The following is a 13,074-nucleotide window of genomic DNA, read 5'->3' on the forward strand; positions in this document are numbered from 1 at the left end:
TCTGATTGGCTGCCCTTACAAAGGTGTGGAGATTAGCACGGTGCCATGTACCTGCCACTTCTGCTAATGACATACAGCAGGCAATGAGCAAAGGTTGACAAAAATGGACTTATAATTCTTTTTTAGTCAATGTCTGAGGAGTAGGTGGATTTCAAATCCTTATGGGTCTCAAGAAAAATGGCTGAAGTGAAAATGAACAGCCTCAGGCTCCATAACCCATTTTGCTCCAGTGAAAGTGGGGCAAAATCCTGGGGCTACAAATGAGTATGCATAAGCTGACACAGTTCTGATCATGATACTCTGCTCAGTTTGTGCACAATTCATCTGACATAAAAATGAAACAGTACAACACAGCAATTTTTAACTTGAAGAGGCTACCTTTACCTTTCCCCTGAATAGTTTTGTGTATTTTAAACATATGAGAAAGACAGCTTCATTATTAAGCTATTCTTCAAGCGCTGGCTTTAAAAAAAACTCCCAGAAAACAAAAACATTTTTACAGGACACATTGGAACTGTATGTGTGACACAAAAACCTTTACACATCAGCGGACTTGGAGCCAGGGGCAATAAGTGTATGGTGAAACCCTTGCATTTCCTGGACAACAGCCACACTACCTAAAAGCGTAAGAAAAACAACACACTTTCAGTGACACAATGCTCAGTTACTAGGGATGGCACGGTGTGGAAATTTTCCCAACGGGTAATAAAATCATGACAACACTGGTGTAACTGATTACACCAGACATTTTAAAAGAAAAGACGTGTTGCCTTGTACTTTTAACTGATAACTTTTTCATATATAATGTTTACAGTGTTTTTGGTATTCTATTTATTTTCTTTACTATTCATTCCATTTTTATTGTGATGCTGCTACGTAGTGGGAATTGATGCTAAACCTAATTTCGTTGCATTGACATATGCGATGACAATAAAGTCTCTCTCTATTCATATTAACCAAACAGGTTTCAAGTCTTACTTTAAAAAAACAAAGACAGTGAAAGCTTGAGGTGGGGAAAATAAAGGAATAAATAATAAATAAAATCAAATAGCATAATATTGTGATATTTTGGAATTCAAGGATGCCAGGTATGATCTTTCATTATGTAAATTGCAAATACAAATTGAAGTTTTTGGCACCAGAATACAAGTGTACTTTTTATGACTGTGGTCTGTTTGCTTGATAATCCCATCTTTCAGGAATAAAAAATGATTAACGTGAGATGAACAGACTGAGAATTGTATCTCACAAGATAAAACAGATGTTGACAAAGACTTCAATCAAAAATGTATCACAATATGTTACTGTAATACTTTGGATATCACAAAACAGCAATAATATTGTGAGTTCAGTATCCTAATAATACTGTATGGTGGGGCCTCTGGTGATTCCCACCCCTAGTGAACACCATGTGACACTGACAACTGCTGCAACCCTGCAACTATTAGCTTGGTCTTCTGTTGCTGAAAGTATTCTATTTAACTAATTATAGGCTCGTATTTGGCCCCCTATAGACATTCAAAATGATCTCAAGATTAGTCAGCTTTCTCGTGAACACATGCTCCTTCATCAATGCACAGGTTAAGCACGCACAGAAGATGGATGGCTGAATAAGTTTTCACACACACCATGTACTCTTTACACACAGCTGCTCCTCTTAACAGGCCTGGTCCTAACTACAAGCATTTCTGAGGTTGATGTGGAAATTTGGTGAACTGTCACTTTAACTGGGCGTAATTTCACATGTGCTCTCTCAGTGTAGCTGCCTGCTGTGGGTTAATGTCTGGTGATTGGGGACATAACATCAATGGGAGTGACAGTAGAGTTTAATTGATTGATTAGTAAAATATTCCATGATGCAGTGTGCTCTTACGAGAGAGGGTGCATTGTTGGTAGGGATAACAGACATTGGCCGTAAATTAAGTGATTAAAGCACAAGCAAATAAAAGTTGTCTGAATAAAAATATCTGACAGAGTGATTCACTATAAGCTTGTGTGTAATAAAATAGTCTGACAATCGCAAAAGCAACTCTCAGACCAGGGATCATGCAAAACAGATTCCACAGCCTAGCTGTAGTGTTGGCTGACAAAAAAAAACAAGTCACATACATTAACAAAGGTATGTTTTGTGCCTTGGACAGCTGCACAAGCAGCTTTTCATACAGGGAAATGAATGAGTTAGATTAAAAAAGGAAAGGGAAAAAAGGAAAGAAGGTCAGGCTAGCCCAAAGCCAAAAGCATGACTTTATTTAAAACATAAAATACACTCCTTTGATTGCATTAATAATCATACCCCTCCCCCCATGCTTTCTCTCCAAGCCTCCAAGAGAAGAGCAAGTGTGTGTGAAGAGTCACATGACAGCTAGCCCACTCTTTTGCTCAAGTGACTATGGCCTTTCTTGCTTTAAAGAGGAAGAAATCTCACTAATACTGGCGGTCTTTCCCTGTCATCTCGGTTTTCAGGTTTGGTCACATTTTCCTTCTGGTAGTCAAATGTAAGCGCTAGAATGTAAATAGACACGGAGGCGGTCTCTATACAAAGCAGAGCAGATGTTGGCATGCAAAGTACTGCTCAGGCCTGTGATGGGCTTTCCGCAGGGTTACACAGCATCTGAGTGATGACAGGCCTGTGTGTGGGTCATTAAGCGGCTCCGGTCCCACTTACTTTGACTATTCAAAACACTGGCCAAGACCTTTTGGGTAGTGGTGACAAGCTTATGGATACATAACAGCACCTACAGTCAAACGACACACAAATCACACACTGAGCAAACATAAGGTAGAGGTTCCTTTGTTATGTTGACCCAAGGGAAAGCTCAGGGAGAGAAAAAACAAATCATGACAATGTGGACAAACAACTTCACATTCTTGGCAAAACACAGATTCAGGAACACAAATGTTTTTGGTGTTTCTCTGATAAACCCTTTGTTTAAAAGGGTCAAAGTGGGACTGAAGTGAAATTCTTGGTTCCAAAATGTTCATGTTCAACATTGATATTTCCGGTGCTTTTACCATGAAGAAAAGTAGGAACGTGTCCTATGTCACCACTGTTACAGATTACTTTGTGGTTTGCTGAAACACCAGTCTGTGGAGTTGCTCCATGAATTTACAGGATTACCAGATAAAAGTTAGTTTTCAGTTTCACTTCTGTCCTCTTGACCATATATGCACATCTGTTTTCCCTCCCTTGCCCATATCTGCCCATTTTGTTTCTCTCTCTTTGGGAGTATGTTATTTATTGACCAACATACATGTTGTTAAATTAACACCTACTGTGGAGAAAATTAGTTTCTAGAAGGAAACCTGAAGATCCAATTAAGTTGGACTAAATCACACCTCTCTTCAACAGTGGTCAGGAGCTTCGTATCAACCCAATTAGATACAGATGTTTGACCTGGATGTGAATGGGGTATAAGAGAGATAGGCTATAAGAGGGAGAAATCACTGCTTACAAACTGTCTGTAATACCTCCTGCGATGTTTCCTCCGTTTCACATTTTCAATGCTAGTAAAAATGACATGAAATGTCTGCCCCTAGCCCCAGCACTGATAGCTGCACGTTATGCTTGGTCACTGTGTGAATGAAAGCTGTACACAAGTTGTAGCAGCTTTGGGTTTTGTGTTTGGCTGTCACCATCACTCAATACAACATTAGGGCCATTAGGAAGTACTACCTCTGGTGTGGGGACTTTCTGTTGAACAAAACAGTAGCTCAGATACTAAATTTAAACCCAGGCTCCTTTAGATGGGACACAGGTAAAGCCACCCTGCTCCCCATGTTATAAAGGGGAAAAAAGGGAGCCATTACAGCATGTCGGGGGGTTCATTGTTGGGATTATTTCTAGCATCATCATCACCCTTTTACTGCAATATGCTAACTCCACTTGCTCAGGTGTAGTAGACCTTTTGTTGTGAGTGTATTGGCGTTGGCAACCATTACCATATTTGAAGACCTTTGAAGATTTGCCAAATTTGATAGAGAACAATATTTTGAAGCCATTAACATGCCACCGGTGCTTTGGGTTAAAAACAATACATAGATGGTGTGTACATAACTAATATAGCTAAACTGATGATCAGCTCTACTGTATTGAGATTCTCAGGTGCTTCTGATTAGGGCTGCCCCCAAATAGTCGACCAAGCACTGGTCGACCAAAAAATCATTAGCCGACCAAAATTTCATTGGTCGATTGGTCGCAAGAAAAAAAAAAAAACATTTGGAGCCGTGTCTTGTCAAAATTAAGTCAAAATCAATGACTGAACTGTATATGAAAGGCTATGGGGCTTTTATTTTGAAGGGCCAGATACAGAAAGTAATGATGTGACACTTTTTAAAATTTTTTTTATACACGGCACGGCAGTCTCTCTAGTATCACTGCTGTTTTCAACGATTAGCGGGTGCTGTCTGAGCCCCGGTCCCGTCCCACAGCGCTCACCGGCGGACAGTCTCAGTGTCACGGAGCGGATCCATGGTAGTCTCCGCTGCAGTCAGAGACCCGCACCCACCAGTCACACAGCCTGAGCTCAGTAACTTTTTACCCTCCTCATCTACCGTGTTTATTGGTGATAAACGGGCATAGCTACACCCGACCGGCTTGTTGATTCTCGGACCCAACACGGCCGGAGTCGAGCATTAATTGATTAATTCTCAACCTGACCGCAGGCAAAAAAAAGGAAAAAGAAAGCCAAGGGCAACACTGGTATTGAGACAGTTAACTGTTAATCAACTTCATACGCTGTGTGATGTGTGTGTTTGTATGCGTGCGCTACTGTGGCGGAACATGACCAACGCGGCGGGGGGGGGGGGGGGGGGGGGGGGGTTCCTCAAGGGTGGGGAGGTCGATTAGTCGACTAATTGCCATAAGTGACGACTACTGGTCGACCAACAAAATCTTTGGTCGGGGGCAGCCCTACTTCTGATCAGACCATGGTTCAAAACACAATTATAGCAACAGAAATATACAATTGAACAATCCTAAATCCTACATTTACCTGTGGATAAGCAACACGCATTGTGATGACTATTTCACTTGAGTTCTGTCGGAAGCTTTGAGAGTGAAGAGGAAAAAGGATTTAGATCATAACCACAATGCACCAGACCTAAGAGTAAAGTAATGGAAGACATAATGGAGAGGCCACCACTAATGATCCATTCAAATTAAGACACCAGAACAAGCTAGTTGATGAAGATTCCACTGTGGATAAAGAGAGCTATGCCTTCAAGAGCACACAATGGATAAGCCAAGGCCTGTGTATTAGCAGACAAGCTGTCCCGGGTGTTTTCCAGCACTTGCACTAAAATGATGTAATGAGGAACTCGGAAAATATATGTTTTACAGAAAACTGAATGTTCAGACACTTAACCACAGTGGGATGACATGCCACCAGCTTTCCCTTAAGAACACATTCTCTTCTAGGCCTCTCAAAAGTGCCAGCTCTATTTGTTTTAAACTGACAGAAACTATGCTACTACTCCTGGGTGCTTGGTTGTGGTCAAATATAAAATTAAAGGAAGCCCTCGGCTCATCAAAATCACTGTTTGCAAATCACAGCATGGGATGCTACAAAGATGACTTTTGAAAAGTTAAAAAAAAAAAAAAAATCCAAAAGGCCATTTTACTGGAGCCCATGGGGCAGACAATGTATATGTATACCACGTGTAAAATTGTTGGGTTGTAGCTAAATATATTTCTGGCACAGCAAAAGAAAGAAAGAAAAATGGAAGACTGGTGGAACGACAACCTTGTAAAATTAGATATGCACATTTTGCTTAATATTTATATTCTTAAAATCAGAAGTTCTCAGTACTGCTCATTCGGTCAATCACCAACTGAGTCCATATAAAAGATACTCAAGCAGCCTTTTACGATGTTTTTATTGTGCATGTTGATATCACGATAACGATGACATTAAGATTAATTGGTCAGCCCTAAAAGATACTGTGTGTGCCTGGCTCTTTCATGACATTGCATTTCCATCCAACGTTCGAGACTTTGATATGATCACGCACCTGAATATCAGTACCATGTCATGCCTTGCTGTCCTATACAGACACATCTGAGTGACTTGCATGTTAGATAAACTCCATTGTTACCAAAGATTAATATTACCTGACTTGGGTTGAACAATGATGATGCAATTCACTGTAAATATCTACGAACGCCACTGAACACGGTAGAAACAGTTCCTCAATAGGAAAATATACAATTGAAAAGTTACATTGCTAAACAATGTACAAACAACTTATCACATCACACAGAGGAAGTTATTCCTGACCAATCATAGTGCTGTCTTTCAGGATTCGACAGTCCACTTCCCTAAACTGGTGCAGCAGTGTTGGTTGAGTTCGCTAATGGTTGTTGTGTTGATAATAAAAGTTGGATAGACACACAAGACTGCTACCTCTGAAGAAACCTCAAGTATCACCACCTAAAATCACAATTTTAAAAGGCTCCTCTCGATAAACTACTGTAGGTGGCAAAGTGTCAAGTGTGTGGTGGTGTTTTCGCTTCTCAGAGATTGTTTGCCCACTATCGATAAGACCATCCTACATGCGAATATGGTATTTAGAGACCAATACAGAACAGACTGATGACATATAATCAACTATGCTAAAAATGTACCAATAAAGACGAATGAATGTGACTCACCCAAGATATTAGCCACCTGTAAATTAATGTTACAGATTCACACACTGACAATCTTTAAGTTGTAATGTGAACTCAGTGCAGGCCTGGCTGGTTATAAGAAACATCTGTGTATAAAATATAAAGCATGGATAAATATGTGGTGTTGCAGCTATTACTACACATACTTTACCCTGTCAATTGTGTACAGTTTGCTGTACAAGATGTGCACTAATTATATTTAGGAATTGGAGATGCATGTATTTTAACACTTATTATACTCAATAGAAAACCTTGGTACATTTTTACCACAGATTAAGCTGTTCTCCAATACTTTTACTGCTTTTTAAAGCCGCCTGTTGGACATGCAATTAAAAATGATATATCAGAGGTGAATAAAAATCAGCACTATCACTGACCATAGACATATAATCCCAAAGACTGAAATCCACCGACTAAGAATTTAATCCCATTCATGTCCTGCTTTCGCAGATTAAAAAAAATGCAGAAGGGATGAAAATCCTTATTTAAAAACAAAAGCCCCCCCTGCCCTTTACACACACAAACACACTCCCAGCACAAGAGACTAATGAGTACAGGTTTGAAACACATGGTCATTACATGATGGTTACACTCATCCTGACAATCTCTGCTATGAATGAACATTACTGCCATGAAGGCAGTCAGACAAGCCTGTCACACACCACGCACAGATTGTGCCACCACTGTCCACCAGGGCGACTACACACAGAGCCCTAATGTCAGTAAAGTGTGGGCAACATCCAGATTACACTATATAGTTAACATTAAATGGAATAATGTTTTATAATTTGTTTTGATAACTGGATGATACTGAATTTACAGATAGACTGTTCTCAAATCAAACAATTGCTATTAAAAACTGCAATCCAGTGCTTTACAAGTATGAGCTTTGTGTATTTTATCTATAGTAGAAAAAATATGAAAACAGAAAGGTTGAACCCTGAATGTGTTGGACCAGTTCATCCTCAAGATGGCAGTTACTGTAAATGACAATTGGGTTAAAAAATCGCAATTAAATATAACTAAAAATTAAACTAAAAGTGTTATTGTAAATTTGCAAAATTTCAACCATAACAAATTCATTTCATAAGCTACATAATCAAAAGTTACATATAGAAACATATACATGCAGAAAATGTGAAGCTCTCCAAATAAGGTCCAATACATGTTTTATTTGTTCAAATTATGTGTTTTAACTAAAAAACAAAAATGGTAAAAACACTGGATCTATAACCTGAGCAAAATCTGTATACATGTATTTATAATGTATTTTTTTAATCTATGCAGTGACATCCTACTATGATTTCTAGTCAGAATTAAGAAAAGGAGGTCCCATTTCTGAGGTGTGGTCGGAGATGCTTCATAGAAAACATCGAAATCAATATGAAAAATTAAAAGATCAAATACTTATGTATTATAAATCGCAAATATTTATCATAGTTGCCATATTCCCTTGTATTCAGGTTCATAGTCAAGGTGTACAACACCCCTTCCCCACCATGTTGTCCTGTATCTAAGGTACCCATATTACATTCATCTGACCAGAAATCCTGTCAGCTTTAACACGTTTTTTAATGTAAATACCTTCTGTACATTTTTACTACAGGAGAAAATCAAAGAAATCTTTCCTGCCAAGCCTGAACCCATCCGATGCTCGGCAGCTGTCTCTCTCAGTCTGAGAAAAAGCGGTGATGAAAAAGGCTTTGAACGCCATCTTGTTCATTGCAGCTGCTTGGGCCCTGAATACAGGAACCCATTCATTCGAGGAGGCGGAGGGAGGGGGCACACTGGCAAAATGAATTCATCTTTGTGAACCAGTAAATACAAATAGCTCTTTTAAGAAACGACGAAAATTTTCCTGAAACGAATAGAAAATCGTCTATTTTCGGGAAATGAAGTCTTACGATGGTAAATCTTCACACTGCTGGTCTATAACTTCGGCTACATATATCTTGCCTCGGTGCTGGAGGAGGCGCTCAGCTCGGCTTCCTGCGACAGCACGTCTGGCTCGTTGCTAAACCATCTTTCGAAATGTCTTCCACTAAATACAAATCTCCCATCTCCTCCTCCACTCCAACACCTCACGTCGCCGTGTTGACTCGGATTTGACGCCACATTAAAAAAAAAAGCGGAGAGAAAAAAACGTGCCTGTTTTCCGGGCCAGTGCTTAAAATACTATGGAGCAGCGCGGCCCGGTGGGGCATGGTTGTTTTACTGTAGCTGCTAACAACTTGCCCTGCAACAGACCCGTGATCGAGATAAACAGATTGTCAAAATCCAATTAGACTATCTCGTTTTCACATCATTAAAAGAAGAAGTTCAAATTAAGGCCGGACTGTATCCTCGCAAACTGGCGCTGGTTTGGCACTCGTGAAACTAAAATGGCTATTGCCACTACCAGATCCACGACGGCGCTTATTGTCATTTTTCCTCCCATGCGATGATCAAATGTCACCGCTTGACCGTACATGCAAAATGTTATTTCTGTGCTCCGTGTGTGCTCTCAGGATGAACCGCGCTAACGAATTAGCCATTTCCTTTCCAGCTCAGTCAGTGGATGGCTGACTCTGCAGACTAGACGTGGGACTGGTAACATACAACATTAGCTCTGACACACTGTGGCTTATTATCCGTGATGGTTTGGTTTCGATTCGCCGGATTAAACGCTGTTGGTTAAACTACCCCGTTTTAAACACGGCCCTGTCCAAAGAGTGGCCACAGCTGAGATACTCGGCATTACGTAAATTATTTCAGCAAGGCAAATGTGCACGCTTCAGTGCGAGAGTTTTTCATAAAAGCGGCATTCAACAACAACAAACACCACTGATCTTCGCTGTGGATACAGGCGAGTTGTTCTGGCTGCCATGTTCGGGACACACACACCCAGAGCAGCCATACCAGGCTGGAAACGTAGGCTGTGGCCACTGCTGGCTAACTTGTATGGACTGGCTACAGGATAGTGGGGGTAGTGGGGGTGGTGGTGGTGACTCTGTTGGTGAAGGAGCCATTTTTAGACTCCCTTCCTTGACAATTGCATGATGCTACAAAATTTTCTACTCCAGTTGGGAGTAAATCTGAGCTCTCTTCGCGTTTGTTTGAGTTATGCAAGTGTAAAAGAGTTGCAATCACGTAATCATCTTAAAAGAGCTCGCCCTGGGGGTTTTGTCAACAATAAGTTGAGTGGCAAATGTACGAGCAATTAGCTTACCAGGTAATCATTTACCATGAGCAGAGCAAAGATGTGACAAAATGTGAGCCGACATACACCTCATCCAAAACGTCTGGGATCATACTGCATTTGACCGAGTCCCATATTAGGATATCAGAGTGGTAAATGGGTTAGTAAATCACAGCCGATACAGTTTAACCTAGACGGCTTATTTCTTGAGAGAGAGAGGGGGAAAGAGACCCGGACGTTGGAGAGGGGTGCTGGCTAACCCACCGAGCTGTCACCGACTAACCTGCTATTTATCACCGGCGGTGGTCGTTTACCACCTGGCTGCCGGACAGCACCATTGGACATGAAAGTGGCTCAATTTAGTGCTACTTTACTAACAGCTGGGTTAACGCAGTGCGTTAAGTTTGTCCAACAGTGGCCCACACCCACTCTCTTGGCAGCAGCAGCGACTAGCTAGCAGCAGCTAACAGCGGCTAACTCAACCCAGTTAACCCCTTTGGTTCATCCTCCCTGCTCGACAGGCTAGCCGACTGCACACACACACACTTAATGCATTTCCTGAAGCGCAATTTCAAATATCAATACACATCCTTACCCGCTTTCAGTCGAGGGTATCCGTTGTTTATATCACATTGACTGGAAACAGCAAAATCTTGTCTCTCCTCTCTCCGCCCAGGCGCTCAGATTTAGCTAGTTTAGCTACCGAGGAGCGGCACTCCCCGAACCCAGTTTTTGACCCGCCGAGGGGGGAGACACACCGGCACAGAGACAAGGCGGTGTTTCACCCAGATAAACGTGTCAAAGTCCCGCTTGTGCGTTTTTTCCGTTTCAACGCAAACTCCAACTCAAAGCAAAAAAAAAAAATCCCTTCTTGTCTTTCCCACCGTCGTCGTCCCTCTTTTTTCTTCCTTCACGCCAAGATCTCAGTCGCTTCTTCCTCCAGCCATCAAACAGCAGAGATGGGCGCGGTAACCCTGCACTCAGGTCTGGGAAACCCCACGTTACGGCAGCGTCACAACGCACGGCGAAGGGTCGGCGACCACTCCGACAGATCAGGAAATACTGCCATCTTTGGTAACAGCAGCACACCTAAAAAACATTTACCTGGCAAAACAATGCTTTTAATTCAACAACTTTGTTTATTTACAGAGTTTAAGTCAAAACGCGCCCGATCTGTGAGCATTTGACACGTTAAACTGGCTGAGAACAAGCAGGCAGTGTTTATACCACTCACTTTGAAACTGGTCAACACATTTCCACAAGTTTTTGAGTAGGCCTATAATTTATCATAATTCACCAGGAATATTTAATTTAGCCTAATATTTAAAAGAATGCAGTTCATATTGTACACATCTAGGTTTTTATCAATCTTATCTCTTCAGAAACCTCATACACAAGTAAATGTGGCCTTGAGGTGAAAACTAAACTGTTAGTGGCCTGAAGTGTTTGAAAACTCCAGGAAAATGTGGCTTTCATTTCAATACAACTGCCACTGCAAGCAAATAGCAGTCTCATTTGCAATTTAAACCAGGCTGCCAGCCTGCCACACATTTAAATATAGGGAGCGCACGTATACGTCCCTGCCAGTATCCAAAAACACAACTTTAATGTATGTAGCCTACTTCCTAAAAAATATGCATCTTTACACAATAATCTTGATCTTTTAGTTTTACTTTGTGGATAGAAACGGTGTAGATTTTTTTTTTTTTTTTTGAGGAAACAAACCTAACCTAAAAACAGCACTTTCCCCTACAATTATAATTTAATTATCTATGATGTTATGAGTAATTCCTTGCCATTTACTTATTGTACTTCAGAAAACAGTGGGGATTTACTTCCTGTGCTGGCTGCTTGTGGGTGGGCCATCATCACAGCACACAGATAGATGGCTTGATCATTATCTCCAGTAGTCTAGGTAGAGTGCTCAGAGGATGCTAATGCCTCAGTGGGTTGAGGTGTTACTTGGAGACATGGAACACTTTGACGTCCCGTGGGACAGCAGAGTGGGTACAGGCTTGGTCCGATGGGGGAAGAAGACGGCAGCACAAGGAGCGTTCCTAAGAGAGCAGTGCAACATTCGGGGATGTACTGTTTGTGTCACATCTGTTTTGCTGTTGCCTCAATATATTCACATTTTGCATGGACAGAAAATATTGATTACTGCAACCTATAGGGAAGTTATTGTTTGTGTGTTAACCTCAACCTGTGGGAGGAGGCTGGCCTTCTGTATGAACAACCATCAGACCTGTAACCACACATAAAAGCACATTCAGTACAAGCCCATAGTAACTGTACCGTACTGTGCGAGAGTACATGTAATCCCACCAAAACACCACAAGTTCATGTGGTGGTGGTGGTGGATTAGATTGCCCCTAATTTAACTATCCATTTTTCCATTTATTTAGAACATATTGTTTGTGTATATTTTCATACATTTATACAATTACCATTTAACATCATTGTACAAATAGAAAAAGTGGCGGTTAACACTGGAAATTGTGACTTAACAGCTGGCTTTGCAGTAGACAAAGGACGACCATCTTTGTTTCTCTAGTGTGAGAGATATTTTAAGCTCCAAAATCTTTTACTCTTCTTTCTTTTATTCATTTAGTATAAAAAAAGAAACCTTGGTAGATAAACCGGGGATGAGCTGGAAACACTGCCTATCAGACAGTGTCCTAGGTGTGGGTTTCCACCGGGACTCATCTGCCCCTGGTTAATGCTGCTGAGATTTAGTTGCCCCTGGATACACCCCTGCTTGTCTGCATACATGTGTTGTGAAGCTTCTTTAGCAGAGCCACAGGCCACCCAGGGGACAAAGCTTATTGTCTGCATTCAGCCCTTTGATGAGGAGAGTGGAAAGAGAGCAGTCCACACCTTGATGTACCTGTATCTGAATGCTCCAATTTGGTTGTTCTAATTACTATTAAGAAAAACTTAATACCAGTAATAGCAAATTATCTGTCCAAGCAGCAAGATCACTTTTCTAGACAAGATAACTTAATATAAGTTGGTTGAGAAATAAGTCAGCTGTCATCAGTGTTCAAAAGTTCAAAACAAGTAGAAAACGCAGGTTCTAAATTCTAATCACTTGATATCAGACTTGTTTGAGCACAATAATAAATAGCATACCGTCTATTACAGGCCCACAAACAATCTCACACAATCACATTCACACTTACAGGCAATTTAGTGCTGAATCTCAAAGTACACGCATTAAAAAAAAGGA

At 41.0% G+C, this 13,074-nt stretch overlaps 1 protein-coding gene across 2 annotated transcripts in view; it reads right to left on the reverse strand.

The window, feature by feature from the left end:
- gnb1a (guanine nucleotide binding protein (G protein), beta polypeptide 1a) overlaps positions 1–10,813 on the reverse strand; it is a 38,149-nt gene extending 27,336 nt beyond the window's left edge. Inside the window, exon 1 of one of the 2 annotated variants that reach the window (XM_083975399.1) lies at positions 10,441–10,813. The gene's annotated coding sequence lies outside the window, so the exon portion shown is untranslated. Of the gene's footprint in view, positions 1–2,665; positions 2,701–10,440 lie in introns of those variants that run through there. The other variant, XM_083975400.1, reaches the window with a different exon arrangement.
- Between the last annotated feature and the right edge of the window lie 2,261 nt (positions 10,814–13,074).

Source organism: Trachurus trachurus (assembly GCF_905171665.1).
Source record: "Trachurus trachurus genome assembly, chromosome: 7".
NCBI lineage: Eukaryota > Metazoa > Chordata > Actinopteri > Carangiformes > Carangidae > Trachurus > Trachurus trachurus.